Genomic DNA, 20849 nt, shown 5'->3' on the forward strand with positions numbered 1-20849 from the left:
TGTGATTTTCAACTGCCTCATTTCTTGCCTGAAATATGGGTGGCCAGCGATTAAAAATCCAGGTGTCCCTAAGCCATTGATGCCCAAAGCCCAGCTGGTGCAATTCTCGAGTGGGCCTATAAATGGATGAAGTGTGTGCCGTATATTCTATGTTGTTGGCTGATTGTGGTTAAGCTTTCTTTTCTTGTTGCAGTCTGAATGAAATAATTGTCATCTCTTGAGCTGTAAGGACTGATTTTAACTCCGTGGGGAATGGGTGGGCTTGGGGTTGAGTGTACCTACCGCCTGTCTGTAGTCCTGCCAGTGGGAGCCACGAGCCAGTTGGAAACTAGCACATCATTCTCTTTTTGCCATATGGCGGTGGCATAGTGGTATTGTCACTGGACTAGTATTCCAGAGACTCAGGCTAAAGCTCTGGGGACCCAGGTTCAAATCCCACCACAGCAGATGGTGAAATTTGCATTCGACACAACCTGGGTTTAAAAGTCTGGTGACGACCACGAAGCCATTACCGATTGTGGTAAAAACCCATCTGGTTCACTGATGCCCTTTAGGGAAGGAAATCTGCTGTCCTAACCGGGTCTGGCCTCCATGTGACTCCAGACCCACAGCAATGTGGTTGACTCTTAAATGCCCTCTGAACAAGGGCAATTAGGGACGGGCAATAAATGTTGGCCTAGCCAGTGATGCCCACATCCAATGACTGAATTTTTAAAAAAAGAGCTACAAGTACAAAACAAGCGCACCGATGTGGCTTGGCTGTTCTGGGAGGGTGGAAAATGCTGACAGGCCAACAGTCTTTGCTGGAGGGAGGGGAACAGAAGGAAGCCATGCTGGTGCAGGGAGGGGCTTGCATGGGGTGACAACAGCCCTGACCAATTTGCTGGGATCAAGAGAAGCACTGGTGCGTTTTGTGATGATCTGGCCATTTGTGCCTTGAAATTGCAATCATATGTATGCCAGAGGGTCACAATTTGCCTATAATTTAATGAGGTGACAACTAATTGAGGCAGGCACCTGTGCTCTAAAGGCCGTGGGAAAAATGGCAACATGAGGAATCAGAGCGGGAACAGGGCAGTTAGAGCAGCCCTTTGAATTTGGTTCCTTTCTGCTGATGGACCAAATTAAAATTGGCCTCGTGTTCTCAGGAGGGTTCTCACTTCATACTCTGAACTTTAGCTCGGTGAGGGGACTCAGTTTGCAATGCCCTGTAGAGGGACAGTTGATGCACCAAGATAGGTGCTCCTCACTCTTAAGGCATGTAAATAAAATAGGGACTCAACGTTGCTGGGAGGATGGGCATTGAAGACACTTGAGCATAAAAGAAACATTGGCAGTGCCAATGTCTGTAAATCATAGCAAAATGTGCCTTGGAGCAGCAATTGGAATTTCAAAGGAAGTGAAACTCTTTCTAGGGCATGATTACACTGCAGGGCATTGGAGCTAGCAAATCCAAGATACATGAAAGTTTTGCTTCACTATTCAGGGAAAACAGTGCTTACTTGCTGAGTTTCTTCAGCAGCTAAGTAATGCTAGTGAAGAGCAAACAAGAAGAATTTGTGCCAATTTTTTTTAAAGGGTTAGAAACAAAGCTTAAGACAATCACTGAGGGCTTAAAAAAAACCCATTGTTTTGCAATGTTTGCAGTTATGGCGCAGTTGAGAAGCTGAAGCAGCGAGAGAGATTATCTCCACTCAAAGTGTTCTCATACTGTCTGCTAAAGTATCGCGTTTCCAATTTAATGACTTTTTGAATCAATGGGGAACCAAATCCATTGTGCATTGACATAAAATGTGTATTTTAATGAGCTTATTAGTTACAATCCAGGCAAAAGGCAGAGAGGTGAGGATGAGGTGAAACCACATCCCTGTATGTTCTACTTCAATTAATTTGTTATGTTTCAGTTGAAGTTGAAATACAACTAAATAAAAGGCCACAAGAATGCCTCATAAGAACACAAGAACGTAAGAACTAGGAGCAGGAGTAGGCAATTCAGCCCCTCGAGCCTGCCCCACCATTCAATACGATCATAGCTGATCTCATTTCGGCCTCAACTCCAATTTCCCGCCCTCTCCCCATAACCTTTCAACCCATTACGAATTAAAAATCTGTCTATCTCCTCCTTAAATTTATTCAGCGTCCCTGCATCCACTGCACTCTGAGGTAGTGAATTCCACAGATTCACGGCCCTTTGAGAAAAGTAATTCCTCCTCATCTCTGATTTAAATCTACCAGCCCTTAGCCTAAAACTATGGTCTCTCATTCTAGAATGCCCCAGAAGGGGAAACATCCGCTCCACGTTTACTTTGTCTATCCCCTTTAGCATCTTATATACCTCAATTAGATCTCCTCTCATCCTTCTAAACTCTAGCGAGTATGGGCCTAAACTGCTCAATCTCTCCTCATAAGACAAGCCCCGCATCTCTGGAATCAATCTGGTGAACCTCCTCTGAACCGTCTTCAGTGCAACTACATCCTTCCTCAAGGGGACCAAAACTGTGCACAGTGTAAGGAAAGTTGATTAAAACGCATTCATTGCAATTGTAACCAAGGGAAAAATCCCCCCCCACCCTCCTCCCTGTTTGGGGTGGGGGGGTGGGGGGGAGTGCGGGAGTGGGTGAGCCTCCGATCGGCACCCCCAATTGGGGGCGCACCGCCATTTTACGTGAGTGGGCCAATTAAAGCTATGCGCTCTCTGTGCAGGCCGGGGGAGGGGATTTCCTCAGCTGGGAGTGCGTTCTTTTGCACATGTGCGTGAAAGAGCGCACTGATCTCCCTGAGGCTAACTGCTGCCTCAGGGAAATTGGCTCTGAATTAAAATTTGCAATATAAATGATAGAAAAATTTCCTTGACATGTCCCCTCATGTGACAGTGTCACATGAGTTGGGATATGTCCATAACTTTAACTGAAACCTTTACTAAAAATTTAAATACCATCATTAAACCTCATCCCGCCCGTGGATGAGGTTTCATGCTTTTTCTGAAGCCCGACAGGCTCCTGGCCTGCCCGCCAACCTTAAGGTTGGACAGGCAGGTCCATTAATGATTTTAATTAGTTTCTCAATGGCCTCAATAGGCCGTTGACAGGTCGGTGGGTCACGCAGCTGACTTGGCTGTGCCCCCGCCGATCTGAAAAGGGAAATGACGCGGGGTGACGTCGGGAGTTCCACCCGACGTCATCCCGCTTCATTTTATGAGTTGGTGAGCGTGCCCCGCCCCCGCTCGCCGACCGGCAGATCCTGCCCCAAGAGGATCTTGGGAAAAGTTGGTTTAGGGCAAATTTGCATTTCCAGTTCTCCGGGTGGGATGCCATGCTGTCAGGTAGTGCGGGTTAGAGAATCTATAGAGTTGTAAACCTATTTCCAACCATGACTGCTTTGTTTGTCATTGCCACTGATTGTCTGAGTTTGTGGAATTAACTCTATTATCTCTACTAACCCAAATTAGCGCTCATCCCCACACAAATCTGATTTCTAATGAGACTAGGTTTACAGATATAAAAATTTTCAATGTCTTCCACCTACCTGAGAAACTGCAGTCAATTAAATAAATTGGCTCCTTTATTTTTAAGAAAAAAATACATCTCTGAAATTCTGTGGGGTTTTAACCAGACGGCTTGGTGTCAGTTTGGCAGAGGACTCAAGGTAAACATCTGAACATGCTCATCTGTGCCATTTTTTAAGGGCTCCCACATATTTCTCACTATGAAGTTGGGACAGTCCTCTTGAAAGTTACAAGCTTCCATTCCACATCAAGGTGAAAAATGTTAGATCTAACAAGGGGAACATTTCTCATTTTATATTTCACATTAATATAAAACACTCATGGGTCAGACACAACATGCAACAGAGGGAGACAAATCTGAAACGTTAACGATCCGTTTTTCTCTCTCCACAGATGCTGACTGACCTGCTGAGTATTTCCTTCATTTCTCTGTTTTTATTCCAGTATCTTAGTCTCGCTTCATCAGTCAACATTTTCCACACTGAGGATCTCAATGGATTCTCAGTGAGTTTGTCAAGTTAGGATCAATCTCCACATGATGGGAGGTCATGATGGTACCCACTAGAAACTGGACTGAGATCACCCAAAGCGACAGCGCAGCAGCTTCTGCTCCAGAGCGGTTTTGAGGTCCACTTACAGGGGGTGCAGTCAGACCATTACCAGAGGCAACAGCCGACGAAAGTATCTTAATGGTGCCGTAGAACAGTGCACCAAGACAAATCAACGTATGCAGGAGGAGAGGAGAGCACATTGTCAAGGTTGGAAAAAAAATTGAAACTTGTTTCAAAAAAGCCAATGAGAAGTAAAACCTTTTCTGGAATTGCTGTTAGAAAAGCCACATCTCTAGAACTCTCTGAGAACAGCAAACATCTTTACCCAGAGAGATATAAGATTGTGGAACATACTACCAGAAGGAATAGTTGAGGCTAACAGCAGAGGTGCATTTAAGGGAAAGCTAGATAAGTACATGACGGAGAAGTGAATAAAAAGTTATGCTGATAGGATTGGATGAAAAGGGGCAGCAGGAGGCTCATGTGGAACATAAACATTGGCATAGACCAATGGGGCCGAATGGCCTGTTTCTGTGCTGTAAATTCTAGGTAAACTGAAATGTTCAACTATTCTACAGAACATGAGTGTTTTCAGACATGTCAAACACTTCAGTTCAAACACATGTCCTTTCTCTATCATTACTAAAATAAAGTTGACTCTAAAAACAATTTCAGTTAACCTCAGGAAATATCAGGAAGTTAAAACTGAAATTCATCTTTCAAAAGTTTCCCAGAAGTTAAGTATTAATCTGATGCCATTAAAGAACAGGCTTGTCAATAATACTTTGTCCATAAGCATAGTGAAAAAGCAGAGATCTGATGGTGCGGAGGGCTTGTGAGCATACTGATAGAACATACTCATTTTTCACCATCTGTCCAGAATCTAGCAGATTTCAGCACAGTAATCAATCTTCTTTTTATTTAATGTCATCTTTCTATTTCATTACAACCTTAATCTTTTCTCATTTATTTAATAAATGGATTTTTTTTTTTCACAAACAGAAAAAGCCAGCTTCTGAGATACTGAGAATGCAAAGGCAGTAGATGAAACACAAGGCTGATCAGCTTGGAGAGAAAAGAAAGCCTGTCTGAAGCGCCCTGTAATTCCCTGAGCCACAACCACTTTCCAGTATTTAATTATAAAGCCCAAACAAGTAATCTATTTGCAGTCAATTTTCAAGAATCATAGTCAGCAGCAACATGCAATTGCAAAATATACACTATACAGAAAGTAGGAAATTGCCTCATTTGTACAGCATCACAAAAGGGTCAAAGAGATAATGAGACCTGTTCAGCATGATCAGCATAATCTGTAAGGAGACCATTGGGTCACTGTGATCTCTGGGCAGTAAAATTACGTCAGTGATCTACCCAGTTTTGTAATTACTTGTAACTCTGATCAAAAGGGAAGTTTCCAAGGGTGACAGTACTATTTGGCTTCCATAGTTACATAAATATTATTGAATGCTTCCAGTTTATTTTTGAAGCCTTTTTTCTTTCCTCTCCCTGCTTCCCCTCTTTAGACGATAAACACTACACCAATGCAGAGAGCAGGACAGCAAACCATTCCCAAACCTCTGGCAAAGACACTTTGTAACAGCTGCTAGGACAAATGCAAGAGAAGCCTGAATGCACCCTTCTGTTTGGAAACGTTGGAGGTTGGGTTGAGACTTGTCAAGTTCCTAAAAGCCTGCAAAAGGAGGAACGTTTCATCCAGTAGCCTAGTTGGTCCAAGAGCTGAAACTATAGTGCTCGAATCATACCAGTCAGTTCTCTTCAGTCAAAATTCTTTTCCATGGCCACGACACTGTGTTGAATGGTTGAGCGAAGCTCGGAGCCTCCTGCATTTTTCACCCCAGGGCAAAAGCGGAAGGAAGTTCATTACTCAGAAATTTTCAAAATTAAACAAATTGGCCACAATAAGGCCATTTAATAGTTTAATGAGTATTTTATGAAAATATATTGCCATGTTGGTCTCAATTTGAATCACCATTTGCAAGGCTGCAGGAAATAGAAGCCCACTTAAGCCACTGCTAATGCAGCTGTATAGCAAGAGGTGCATTGAGAGAGTCCCAAGGTGACAGGCTCTTTGATTTCTTTTCTTCTTCTTTGTAAAGAAATGCTCAGTATTGCCAAGGCAGCACTGGCGAGATTAACAATTTGTCCCATGGGGAAATCTCATAGCAGGCTCATGTTTTTCCAATTTTGCGGCACTGATTCCTGAGCACATTAAACTCTTGTGATTGAATGGAAATGCGGCTGGCTCTGTTTCACAGTCTCACATCATCAGGCTTTAATGTAGAACTGGAAGCCAATCTGGTTTATGGACTTAATCCTAGGCCAAGTTATCATTCTAATGAAATTCCCGAGGAAACTAAGACTTCATATAAAATAAACTGACAATACTTTACACATTTTCCCAACGTCTCTAGTTATCCTAAAGTGGTCAGGTGTAAGTGGAGACACATGGACACATGTCTCTGTTTCTGAACCTGAAGCTCTCTGATCATTTGATCTGAGCACATAAAGAAAAACTAGACGGGGAGGAGTGCATCGGGTTAGTTTAAATGGGTTTAAATGGGCATAAACAGATAAGGAGCATCCAGGTTGCTCCATTAGGAGGCTATGCTCCTCCGTACCCAACCTTACAACAGTTACTGAGCCCAGCTGCAAGAACCGAGATACCAACCCCACTCCGATCTCTCTGCTTCCACATATATCATTACCATAAGGAGTACAAGTGTGATAATGAAAGACGGCAAGTGAGCAAAAACATAACAAATGAGATTTGAAAACTGCATTTGTATTTATATCAAAAATGCATTTAATGAGACAAAGAATGAAATAAGATTAATGTCTCATGGCTGTATTGAGAAATACGATCCTAACTTAAAATAAAATTAAGGAGATTATACTATTTAAAAGTTATTAGATTTGACATTAAAGTTAATGAGTTGTCTATAAATTTAAAAATGAGATCTGTTTTTAAATGAACCTTAATTTTGTTGGAGAAGAAATGGGAGGCAAACTTCCTAGCCCAATAATAGGGTGGCAGGATTACATTAAAAAATGTGATACAGTAGCATGACCCACTAAAACATTAATGCATAGCACTGATCTTGGCCACAACACTGTGCTGAATGGCTGAGTGAAGCTGGAAACTTCCCCCACTCTTCCCTCCACAAGAGGCAGGCAAAAGCGGAAGCAAGTTCATTACTAAGCTGTGCCCATGCACCCACTGACAAAGAGGAAAGAGGAAGATCTATGCTGAGAGGATGTTTCCTTTTGTGGGGCAATGTAGAACTAGGGGACACAGTTTAAATATAGGAGTTTCCCATTTATGACAAAGAGGAGGAATTTCTTCTCTGAGGCTGGTTAGCGTTTGGACAGCAGTGGAGGCTGGGTCATTGAGTATATCCAAGGCTGAGTTAGACAGATTTATGATTGACAAGGGAGTCAAGGGTTATGTGGGGTTGGGGTGGGGAAGAAGCAGCAGGCAAGAAATGGAGTCAAGACCACAAACAGATCAGCTATGATCTTATCGAATGGCGGAGCAGGCTCAAGGGGCCGAATGGCCTACTCCCGCTCTTATGATCTTATGCACTCCACTTGATTTTTCCTTGCACTGATCTCCGTAGAATCCATTCTATTAACTGAGTGACTGGATTTTCAATCTGTAAGATCGGTGTTGATTTTAATCAAAAATCTAAAAAAGGGAATGTGTGTGTGGAGGCGGAAGTGAGCACAATTCTTAACGAATACTCTGCATCTGTCTTCACACCAGTGGGGAGCGGTGCAGACATTGTAGTTGAGGAGGAATAGTGTGAAATTTTGGATAAACATAGTGAGCAAGGAAATATTAATGGGTTCAGCATCTTTGAAAGTAAAAACGTTGCCAACCCTGCTTAAATGTATCCCAGGCTGCTAACAGAAGTGAGAGAGAAAACAACCCTGACCATAGTATTTAAATCCTCTTCAGATACAGGCATGGTGCTGTCACACACAAGCGCACCAGCTTTTTAACTGTATTCTGGAAAGGGAAAAACTATGATTTGCACACAGAGTCCATGTTCATTCTATCTCAGACTATTTACACATTCTGAAATATAAATCAACAGGAGATGGATTTCGGATGTCTGCTGAGACGTGCCAATCAGTCTTTTATCTCCGCAACCACAGGAGATTAAAGTTGTGTTTTGCATCTTTCCTATCTCCCTTCCGAGTGTCTCCGTTTGAAGAAAGGCATGACACCCTTCAGGTGCGATATTCCATGTCCTCTCAGAACCAGTCGGTCAAGTATAATCCGCACAGGAATTTTCCAGAAAATGGTCACTTTACATTGCCAGCCATCTTTTGCTCAGTGTCTTTACTTGTATTCCTTCCAAAAAAAAAACACAGGTCTTCCTTGAAAGATTTAAATTGCTCGTAGGTACCACTACTTCGCTGTCGTAACAGGGTGCAGAGCAGATTTACTAGGATGTTGCTCGAAATGGAGAACTTTAACTACAAGGAAAGTTTTGATACGTTAGGGTTGCTTTCTTTGGAATAGAGGAGGCTGAGGGGAGATTTTAATTGAGGTGTGTAAAATTATCACTGGTCTAGACAGAGTGAGTTGAAAGGAACCTATTTTCCATAGCAGAGGTCGATGACCAGAGGACATAAATTTAAAGGATAATTCGTAGAAGGTGAGAAATAAAACTCACTGTCATAAAAGGTAGTAGAGGCAGAAATTCTCATCGCATTTAAAAATAACTTGGATGTGCACTTGAAGTACCATAAACCAGGCAATATATTACCCAAGTTTGATCATCCAATTAATCCATAACCTCAGTCAGTTGCTAATGAAGCTGCAAAGACACAACTAGTATTTAAAAATCCATGCAAATAGAATTATTTGTCTGTCTTGTATGGAATACACCATCTCCCTGTACAAGTGCACATACCTGTGGCCATAAAATGTAAGCCTCAGGGCTATGGACCAAGAGTTGAAAAGTAGGATTAGGCCAGACAACTCTTGGCTGGCAAAGACATGATGGGCTGAATGGTCTCCTTCTGTGCTGTAAATTTTCTATGCTTCTACCTCTCAGCTACAGATGGCACATAGCTGCAGAGCGAGGACAAAACACTGAAAACCAAAGAACTGTACTCAAAAAAAAAATCAAATTTCTAAAGAGCCGTATTCTTCTTTCGTAAATAGGAAACAGGAGCTTATTGCATGGTTTGGAAAAGAATTGAGGTGCCAGCAAAATTTCTACCTGCTGAGAAATGGAAATCTACTTTTGCCTGAATTTCTGCCAGTGTTTTGAACACAGCTTACTGACTTGATACAATTTGAAAATCAAGTCTATTGAAGCACAAGGCAAAAAAAGCATGTGTAAGCTTTTCAGTGGCAGGAGAGCTGAGATAGTCAACCCCCTTTGACCTCGGCAGGGGACCAAGTAACTTGTGCCAATACTATTTTGCATAGCCAGCTTTCTGTTCTTAAAGGCAGATTGTCCCTCTTAAAGGCAGACTGTCCCTCTTAAAGGAAGCCGTACTGAAATACAGGGGGCTGCTGAATGCTATTGGTGCAATTGTAAACAAGGAAACTGGAGCACCAGGACAGAGAGAGAGTTCCAGGGTCACTAATGTGGCACTGGAGGCCTTAGTGGTGGGAGGAGAGGTGCCATGGCTCCACGAGCAACCAGAAGACACTGAAGGACACCCCTCAGAAGCCAAGGGGAACAGATGGCCAGGAAGGTCAATTTCCAGCATCTGGCTCCAAGGACCTGGCAACAAGTCTCATAAGAAGCCTAATGACTTTTCACAGATGGTCAAGGCCAGTGAATGCACCTTCACATGACCTCCTACCCATCTCTCCATCAGCCTCGCATGCTGCTCAGTGCACCACACTACACATCCAGCACTCACCACAGCATCAATCCGTGGCACTCAGGATTCGGGCCTAACATCCAGATACCCTATCTCACCCCCACCTCTTGTTGCCCCTATAAACCTCGAGCTATTCAACTATGGGCAGGCACATCATTCAAACACAATGCTACATAACCACTGAAATTCTGCCTTCTCTCTTGCCGGTCAAGGTAGCACACAATAGGAAGCAGCAGAGCAGAAACTGGAGGGGAACAAGGATGCCTGAGTCTTCTGAGACCTAGGAAGGAAATAGCTGTCAGCATCATGGGCTATGTCACTATGTGACATAGCCCGTGCAGCTTGCATCATTTAGAATTTTGTGGATGATGGTATGTTCCTTCTAAACTCTCAGCACTCACTCATCCTGCTATTTGACATGATGAACAAGCTGTAGATGTTATGACCACAGACCTCTTGCTTCCCACTTGACTAGAATTTCTCTCGCACCAACCTTCCCCCATTTGATTTTCAAACACCCAAGAACTGCTGCCTGCCCAGTCAAGGTAGCTTCAGCATGGGGAAAGAGAAACAGCACAGCACTGAAGCGGCCTTTTGATCTGACACTTGCAGCCTCCAGACTGGATTCTTGCACTGCACATACCTTGGAGGCTAGAATAGAGTGCGATCAGCACAGGGTGAATCATTTGGGCTCAAGGCGTTTGCAAGCAGGCCAGGGGTAAAGAATAGTTTATGGAGGGTGAGATCACAGGCAGGTTCTGCTACAGGGAGCTCTGATGAGGACTTTGATGGGGTGGCCTACAGGAGAATGCTGATGGGCATACACACAGACATTGGGTGCATTGGCTAGCCTGCCAGACAGCCTCCTGTCTGGTTCCAAGTTGGCAGGGGACATTGCGCACAACTTCCTCTTTCCACAACCTCTGCTCCATCTCCCAGGTGTGTTGCAATCCAGGGGAAGCGTAACTGCCATGCTGTGTCCGTTACATCCTTTGTGTGGACAGGTCACCAAATCCTGTAAGGATGCACCAACATTCCCGGCCAAATCCAAGAACTCACAACGTCTCCAAAAACACTGAACAGTACTTCCAGAGACTTTGCAACAGCAGCAGTTATTCAAAACTATTTTACCCTTTTAAATACTGTTAAAGGTGGTGGCAGGTCCCCCTTACAGCCGAATGCTTGATCTTTGGTGACTGAGAAGAGAATTTGCGGGATGGTGATCCAAACTTGGAAAGCGGGCCTCACACCAATTTTAGGAGGGCCGTGAAATGCCGTAATAGGATTGGTTCAGTTGCTTCCGGTGCATGGCAGGGGATCCCTGTGGACATGGTATACCACACGAGCTGCACCAGAAGTGGCTGGTGGCGCATCCTGAATTCGGCTTACATAGCGCCACTACAGATTCAAATTTCATGGCCTAACTGCAAAGAGGAAGAAGCAAATCTCAGTGAGGAAGTCAGTGTGGGACTTGGGAACAATGCTGAATAAGAACAGGGGGAATGAAATAAGATAAATTGCTCAAAGGAGGAAGTGGCGCCAGAGAAGCAGCGAGAGGGGCCAAAATGTGACTTGCTGGTAAGGGCTAGTCATCAGTACAGTGCTTTGGGCTGTGCTTGTGGTGGAACAGATAGCTAGTGATGAGGCTTAAGTAAGGGGAAAGGAGATGCTAACCCCATTCCCCCACCCCCACGAGCCATGTTTTAGTCAATGCCTGGGTGTTAATGTATTCGTTCACAATGAGGTAACTGATGGCAAGAGTTTAGTTTGCAAGTGTGCAAAATTAGTAGAAAGCAGTGTGGAAAGGAATGGTAATGGTTAAATTGTCCAACAGTCAGAGGGAGCTAGGACAGTGAGGGAGATTGTGGGAGGAGATAGCAAATGTTAATAGATGCTATCTTTTAAAGTTGTCAACTGACCCCCAATTAATTATCTCTCTGGAACTTCAGTCCACAGTATTATTATAAAATGTAAGAGCTGAAAATGCAATATCCACATATTAGAGTTGTATTCATAATTGTACAGAATTTACATGATGCACAATGGGTCTAAGCCAGCATTTATGCTCCACATAAGCCTTCACCCATCTTAATTCATCTTACCTTATCATATATCTTCCTATTCCTTTCCCTTTCTTGCTCATTTACTTGTCTACTTTCTCCTTAAGATAATTTTACGTAAGATAATGTAAAATGCACCACAACAGTGGAGTCAGCTGATGGGTCAGGTTTTTGTTCTACCAGATGGAATATTTGGGTCACTCAGTTCTGTCCAGATCTTTGTTCTTTTCTCTCCCGTGGGCAGATCTGAGTGTTGCACATCGAGTCATCACATTTTTGAACTCAGTTTATTTAATTGCCCATTCAATGTAGGTCAGTTGTTTGCTCCTGTAGTTTTCACATGTTCTTGAAGTCTCTGAAACTTTGCTGACTGTTTTGGCCCCAATTCACAAATAGTTTTCATTTAGGCTTTTTCTGTCTGGAAGTAAGTCCTTTCATCCTGCAAGCTGTTTAACAGTTACTTTAAGTTGAAAGCTTACGTTTCCACCATCTGTCTGTGGTTAAGACCACTTCCCATGTCGGGAATGGGAAACAATTCAGTCATGTCAGTCAAGCGGCCATTTTCAGTCTTTAAGCCAATTCACTTTAAAATGAAAGGTCTCTCTTGAATACTACGTGTTTTCAAATGGTACCAAGGTGCATGTTATTAAGAGATACCTTCCACTGAATCTTCACCACCATAAACGACTGCCTTGCTCCCACCCAACTTGGCTGAGGTCACAGTGTTGGCCCACACAGTGGGAAGCAGCTTGCTTCAACAACCAAATCTGTTTCCTTCCCATATCACCTCTACCTCTTGGGACCAATGGTCTTTTGTAGAGGTGGTCAGAATATTATAGAAGCTGGAATGGGACAGTGAGCACGATTACAGCTCCCCTCAAGTACTTCCTGTTGCCAGTGCTCATCTGCTGCTCTCCTACTCCTCCTTGATCAGATGATTAACTTGAAGCAAGGCTTTATCTTGAAACATCTGTCGTTTAATTAAGCATGTTGTCTGCTCCTTTAAGCTTTCAGTTTTGCATTGGGCTATTCATTCAATGTTGGGTTCTGTTTTCATGACAGCTGTCAGCTCAGACAGCAATGGTCAACCTATCTTATGCACCAAGTTTTCAGAGGATTAATATTTGTTGCACTCTTACTGTTCACTGATTAAGAAGTACACTGCAGCTGATTAACCCGTAGATAAGTAAGAACATATCAGCAGATCCCCATGCATTGCACAAGGTGAGTCAGAGGGCAAGTGGTTTTATAACAATGGGCATGTTATTACCAAAATACAATGGAGAAAAATTTATAGAAGTAAGTATAACTTATACAGGAAATAAGCTATGCACAAGACCGTTGGTATATAATATAGCTGTGTAAATAAACCCTACTCACAGAACTGTGTGGAATAAAATGAGAGGACTTCTGCACCTTTACCATTGTTTCCCCATCAGTGAGGCAAAACCCCTTCCTTTTATATTCTTAATCAAGGTTTCAAGCTTGGTAGCATTCCCAACTCTGAATCAGAAGTTTGTGGCTTCAAGTCCCACTTTAGAGACCTGAGCTCATAGTCCAAGCTGATGCCCCGGTGGAATGCTAAGGGAGAGCTGGACAATTGGAAGTGTGTCTTTCAGATGTTAAACGGAGACCCTGACTGCATTTCCAGATGGACATAAAAGATCCTATGGCACTACATAGGAGAACAGCAGGGGAGTTCTCCCTAGTGCCTTGGTCAACTTATCCCTCAAGCAACATCACCAGAACTAGGTTATCCAGTAATGTATCTCATCACTATGGGCAGAATTTTGCCCTTGGTGGGTGGGCGGGTCCCACCGGCTCGGCGGCGGGCCCCACCGCCATTTTAAGTGGGCGGGCCAATTAAGGCCCACCCGGCGGGTTGCCCGATGGGAAGCACTATGTGCTTCCTGTGCGGGGAGGAGGGGGGGTAATTCCCCAACTGTCAGAGTGCGCTCTTTCACGCATGCGCACGAAAGAGCGCACAGCTCCCTGAGACTAAGTGCTGTCTCAGGGAGATCACTGACAGTGCTTCAAAGTTTAAAAATAGAATAGTAAAAAAAATTATTAACATGTATCCCCCTCCTGTGACAATGTCACACGAGATGGGACATGTTAATAAATATGACTTAAACTTTTTAAAAACAGACATGAAGCCTCATCCCGCCAGTGGATGAGATTTCATGTTTTTTCAGAAGCCCGCTGGGGCTCCTGGCCTGCCCGCCAGCCTTAAGGTTGGACGGGCAGGGCCTTTAATTGTCTTAATTATCCTGTCAATGACCTCAATTGGCCATTGACAGGTTGGCAGGTGGACAGCTGATTTGGCTGTCCGCCTGCCTTCCTGAATATTTAAATGGTGTGGGATGACATCGAGGGTTCTGCCTGACGTCATCCTGTGTCATTTTCGCGTCAGTGAACGGGCCCCGCTCTCAACCTGCCAACGGAAAAATTCTGGCCTATACTTGGGAATTGCTATGTACAATTTGGTTGACATTTTTCCTATATTTCCAGGTAACTTATTTCAAAAGTATTTTATAGACTAGGAAGCATTTTGGGATGTCCTTTGTTCACGAGAGGTGTATTACAAATACAAATTCATAGGGTGGAATTTTATGCCCCGTGGGCAGGGTGGGGGTGGTGTAAAATTGGGTGCCATGCCATGGGCACCATTCTGCCCAGCCCCCCTTAATGGATGCAGGAAAATGTCTATCTAACAGCCTATGTCAAGAGATGCACTGCTCCAGCAAGATTTGGCTCGACATGTTTGTAAGGTCACCGTCTGTGGTATGCGTCTTGGAAAAGTCCATAATTGAAATGGTGGTGGGAGGGAGGGCATCAGAAGTATGGCTACTTTAACTTCCAAAACTGCCCCATTCCCATTGGGCAGGCAGGATTAAGATTGGGGCTCGTATCTCAGTACAGCTGCCAGCACACTTATCTGACTTTGTACAATGTCTGCAGAGCATTTTAAAAACATGGCAGCTAGTTAATTAGATCAGGCTGCTTGGAGTGCCAACTCATTGTTACCTGTCACAGACAAATCTCTCGAATTCATCTTGCTTATCTCTCCACTTGAGAAATTGGAATGGTCCTTTTTAAGGATACCATCCCTCAGCAATTTGTTTCGCTGCATGTTCCAACATTTTATTTGATTTTGCAGCTGCTGCCGTGTGCTGGAACAATATTATTAATGTTTGATTGATTATTACACCAAAGTATTTTTCCTTACAATTCTATCCTTAGTTTGTAAATACATTTACCAATTTATTATGTTTTTATTGTTTCTTCAAAATGAAACTCCACTGGCTACACATTCACCCAATTGTTAAGTCTTTGTGGATCTCTGTTAATCATATCCTTTTTGTCTAAAGATCTTGCTTGCGTCCACACCCGAGTATCACATTCTACTTTTAAACTTTCATGTTTCCATCTACAATATCATTAAAAATCTTGTATCTAGCTAATAACACACCAAGTCTTCATGTCGTAGAGTGCCAGTAACACGTACAACAAAATATTATTAGTTACACTTTTCTGATTAACTTGGAAAAAAAACCTGTTTAGCCAACCATATTGGTTTCCTTACATAGATAACAAGTAAAAGCCCCACCAAAGCCACAAATAAGGAAACTGCTGAAAATCAACTAATGAAATCCCCAGTTCAATCATTTTGGCTTTCATCTTTCTTCCTAACTCAAGCCAATTTGGACAGCTAAAAGTAACAATAATATAACAAATATTAAAAATTATTCACTCTGGATCTGATCGTCTCAGAAAACCAGTCAATTAATATTGGACCTGTCTTCAAGACGTTTTGATGCACAGATCTATTCCTCTTTCTGGGGCTTGAGACTCAAGCTCTGTTTTAAAGCAAGTGTGGAATGTTTTACAAGGTCTTTGGATTCTGAGGTAAAAACAGAAAATGCTGGAAAAGCTCAGCAGGACCATTCCAACCTTGGATTCTGAAGACTGGCAGCTCCTATTAACAAATTCTATTGTGTGTGACAGCAATGCCACATGGAGTTCATAGCATTATACATAGAAATGTAGGAACAAAATTAAGCCATTCAGTCCCTCAAGCCTGTTCTGTCATTCAATGAGATCATGGCTGATCTATATGCTAATTTCATCTATCCATTGTGGCCAGCAAAAATCTATCGATCTTAGTTTTAAAATTATTGACTGAGCTAATATCTCCTGGTTTTTGTGGGAGGGACATCAATATTTCCACTAGCTTTAGCATGAAAAGGTTTTCCTAACACTTCTCCTGAATGGTCTGCCTCTGATTTTAAGGTTATGTCTTCTCCTCCTAAACTCCTTGCCAGGGAAAATGTTTCTCTCTGTGATTAAGAGGGATCGTAGCAGCATGGATACAAAATTGGCTGAGTGACAGGAAACAAAGAGCAGTGGTGAAAGGTTGTTTTTCAGACTCGGAGAAGGTTTATAGTGGCGTTCCCCAGGAGTCAGTGCTAGGACCCCAGCTAGTCTTGATGTACATTAATGACCTAGACTTGGCTGTACAAGGCACAATTTCAAAATTTGCTAATGACAAAATTTGGAATTATTGTGAACTAGGAGGAAGATAGTGGCAAACTTCAAGAGGATATAGATAGATTGGTGGAATGGGCAGACAAGTGATAGATGAAATATAATGTAAAGTAGCATGTAGTGATTTAATTTGGTAGGAAGAACAAGGAGAGGATGTATAAAGTAAAGGTTTCTATCCTAAAGGAGGTGCAGAAGCAGAGGGGCCTTCAATTCATTGAAGGTGGCAGAGTGGGTTGAGAAGGTGACTAATAAAGCATATGACACCCTGGGCTTTATAAATAGGTGCACAAAAATACAAAAGAAAGGAAGCTATGATAAACCTATACAAAATCTGGTTCAACGAGTATTGTGTACAGTTCTGGCCACTACACTTCAGGAAGGATGTGAAGGCATTAGAGAGAGTGCAGAAAAGATTCATGGGAATGCTTCCAGGGATGAGGAACTTCAGTTACATAGATAGTTAGGAGAAGATGGTACTGTTTTCCCTGGAGAAGAGAAGGTTGAGAGGAGGTTTGATAGAGGTATTCAAAATCATGAGGTGTCTAGACTGGGTAGATAGGGAAAACCTGTTCCCACTGGTGGAAGGATCGAGAACGAGAGGGCACAGATTTAAGGTAATTGACAAAAGCAGCAATGGCAACATGAGGGGAAAACCTTTTCTGTTAAGATCTGGAATGCACTGCCTGAAAGTGTTGTGGAGGCAGGTTCAATGGAGGCATTCAAGAGGAAATTGGATTATTATCTGAAAAGGAAGAATGTGCAGGGTTACAAGGAGAAGGCGGGGGAATGGTACTAAGTCAATTGTTCATTTTGAGGGATGATGGAGACACAATGGGCTGAATGGCCTCCTTCTGTGCTGTAACAATTCTGAGATTCTGAAAGCCTCAGCACAGATCCTTTTAGACCAGCACTAGTCACTTCCTTCCAACTCAAGTATATACCCATTATCCCTCCTTGATGCTTTTTACAAACTAACCAACCTCATATCCAGGTCAATAATTTCTCTTTACCTCTATGAGCTTTGACCCTATCTAACAGTATTTTATGTGGAATCTTACTGAATGCTTTTTGGAACTCCATATAAACTACACTCATTGATATTCCCCTAGTACTAGTATTTTAGTTATGCCTCCAAAAAATTTAATTTGTTCTGTTAGACGTGACCTTTACAAATCCACACTGGCTCTCTCTAATCAGTTTAAATTAAATTAAAGTGCTTAGTCACTGTGCTCTTAATTATAGATGTCAATAACTTTCCCATAACAGATGTTGCAATAACAAGACTATAATTTCCTTGTTTATCTCTCTCACCTTTCTTAAAAAAGAGTTACAATTATAATTCTCCAAACTAAATTCTAATTCTTGAATCAAGAGAATTTTGGAATATTGTGGCTGAAATATCTATAATTTTATCACCTACTTCCTTTAAAACCTTACTCTTGGAAATTTTTTTTTTACAAAAATATACTTTATTCATAAAATATTTTCAACCACATTCCAAACCATTTCAAGAACACCATTACAAAGGTACAATCAGGTTCAACTTTTACAAAATGTATCACCAGGTGCATCAGTACAAACAATATTACAATCATTTACAGCCTTTCATTTTGTGCTGTACAGCCCGAGAGGATTTAAACAGTTCCCAGTCCTTCAGTGCACTGTGGCAGAAAGGTCTTAGACAGCGACCCTTCCCCACTGTGCCTTTACGGCGGCTGCCCCAAGCTTTAGTGCGTCCCTCAGCACGTAGTCCTGGACTTTGGAATGTGCCAGTCTGCCACACTCGGTCGGGGACAACTCTTTGCGCTGGAAGACCAACAAGTTTCGGGCAGACCAAAGCGCGTCTTTCACCGAGTTGATGATCCTCCAGCTGCAGTTGATGTTTGTCTCGGTGTGTGTCCCTGGGAACAGCCCGTAGAGCACAGAGTCCTGTGTCACAGAACTGCTCGGGATGAACCTCGACAGAAACCACTGCATCTCACTCCAGACCTTCTTTGCAAAGGCACAATCCACAAGGAGGTGAACAACGGTCTCTTCCCCACCACATCCACCTCGAGGGCAACGTGCCGAGGGGGTGAGACTCCTGGCGTGTAGGAAGGATCTGACAGGGAGGGCCTTTCTCACCACCAGCCAAGCCACGTCTTGGTGCTTGTTGGAAAGTTCTGGCTATGAGGCATTCTGCCAAATGACTTTGACAGTCTGCTCGGGGAACCATCCCACAGGATCCACCCTCTCCTTTTCCCTCAGGGCCTCTAAGACGTTACGTGCTGACCACTGCCTGATGGACTTGTGGTCAAAGGTGTTTATCTGCATAAATTTTCCCACGAGGGACAGGTGGTACAGCACGGTCCAACTACTTGGAGCGTTCCGCGGCAGCGTGGCCAGACCCATCCTTCGCAACACCGGGGACAGGTAGAACCTCAGCACGTAGTGACACTTGGTGTTTGCGTACTGAGGGTCTATGCACCGCTTGATGCAGCCACACACAAAGGTGGCCATCAGTATGAGGGCGATGTTGGGCACGTTTTTTCCCCCTTTATCTAGAAGCTTGTACATCGCGTCCCTGCGGACACGATCCATTTTTGACCTCCAGATAAAGTGGAAGATGGCTCGAGTGATCGCCACCACGCAGGAGTGTGGAATGGGCCAGACCTGCGCCACGTACAGCAACAGCGAGAGTGCCTCACACCTGATGACCAGGTTCTTACCCGCAATGGAGAGGGAGCGTCGCTCCCACATGCCCAGTTTCCTTTTCACCATAGACACTCGCTCCTTCCAGTTTCTAACGTATGCCCTGGTCCCTCCGAACCAAATCCCCAGCACCTTCAGGCCGTCAGCCCTGACAGTGAAGGGGACAAAGGATCGGTCAGCCCAGTTCCCAAAGAACGTGGCCTCGCTCTTCCCACGATTTACCTTAGCTCCCGAGGCCAGTTCGAACTGGTCGCAGATGTGGATCAGTCTGCGCACCGACAGCGGATCCGAGCAGAAGACGGCGACATCATCCATGTGCAGGGAGACTTTTACCTGAGTGCCTCCACTGCCTGGGATCATCACTCCTCTTATGCCCGGATCCTTCCTGATGGACTCAGCAAAGGGTTCTATGCAACACACGAAAAGAACAGGCGAGAGAGGACAGCCCGGCCTGACTCCAGATTTAATCGGAAAGCTATCTGTTTCCCACCCATTGATTGAGACTGCGCTACTGATGTTAGTGTAGAGCAGTTGGATCCAATTTCGAATTCCCTCCCCAAACCCCATTTTGGAGAGCACATCCACCATGTAGGTGTGCGATATTCTGTCAAAGGCCTTCTCCTGATCCAAGCTGATGAGGCAGATATCCACACCCCTGTCCTGTACATAGGCAATCGTATCCCTGAGCAGCGCGAGGCTGTCAGAGATCTTCCTGCCCGGCACAGTGCAGGTCTGGTCAGCGTGGATCACCAATTCCAGAGCGGATTTGATCCGATTGGCGATGACCTTGGACAGAATCTTATAGTCCACATTCAACAGTGAAATGGGTCGCCAATTTCTAATTTCCTCCCTTCCCCCCTTGTGCTTGTAGATGAGGGTGATAATGCCTTTCCTCATGGATTCTGACATACTGCCGGCCAGGAGCATACTCTCGTACACTTCTAGCAGGTCTGGGCCGATCAAGTCCCACAGAGCCGAATACAACTCCGCCGGCAAGCCGTCGCTTCCGGGAGTTTTACTCTTCTCGAAGGACTCAAGGGCCTTAGCCAGTTCGTCAGGAGTTAGCGGTTTTTCCAGGCTCTCCTTACTCTTGGAAATCTGTCAGTCTTTAGTTCCATTGAGAGTGTTCCAGCCCTTGATTCATTATTAGTTACCCTAGAATTCAAGATGTTTATCCTTCCTCTCTACAGTGAAGACTACCACAAAGTAATTATCTGACAAGTCTGCAATTTCCTTTTTTCATTTGCAATATTACCACATTTGTTTTTAAATGATCCACTTTATCTTTGGCAACCCTTTTTCTTCTGATATAATCATAAAATCTTTCCATGTTAATCTTGATATCCTACACAAGAACAGCTCAGAAGGAGGCCAATCAGCTTATTGTGTCTGTGCTGACTCTTTGAACGAGTGAACCAATGAGGCTTACTTCTTTGCTGTTGCCTCATAGTCCTATAATGTTTTTCTTTTCTTTTCAACTATAGGTCTGATTCACTTTTGAAAGCTACCACTGAATTTCCTCCTAGCACTATTTTAGGCAGTGCATAACAATTTTCTGCACCTCCCCCTCTGTTTGTTTGGCAAATTACTTTAAATCTGTGCCCTATTGTAGTTTTCTCTCTG

General features: G+C 43.6%; 1 protein-coding gene across 1 annotated transcript in view; it reads right to left on the reverse strand.

The window, feature by feature from the left end:
- LOC144693957 (sodium/hydrogen exchanger 9-like) overlaps positions 1 to 20849 on the reverse strand; it is a 364072-nt gene that overhangs the window by 15998 nt on the left and 327225 nt on the right. The gene's annotated exons all lie outside the window — the stretch shown is intronic.

Source organism: Cetorhinus maximus, chromosome 19 (assembly GCF_964194155.1).
Source record: "Cetorhinus maximus chromosome 19, sCetMax3.hap1.1, whole genome shotgun sequence".
NCBI lineage: Eukaryota > Metazoa > Chordata > Chondrichthyes > Lamniformes > Cetorhinidae > Cetorhinus > Cetorhinus maximus.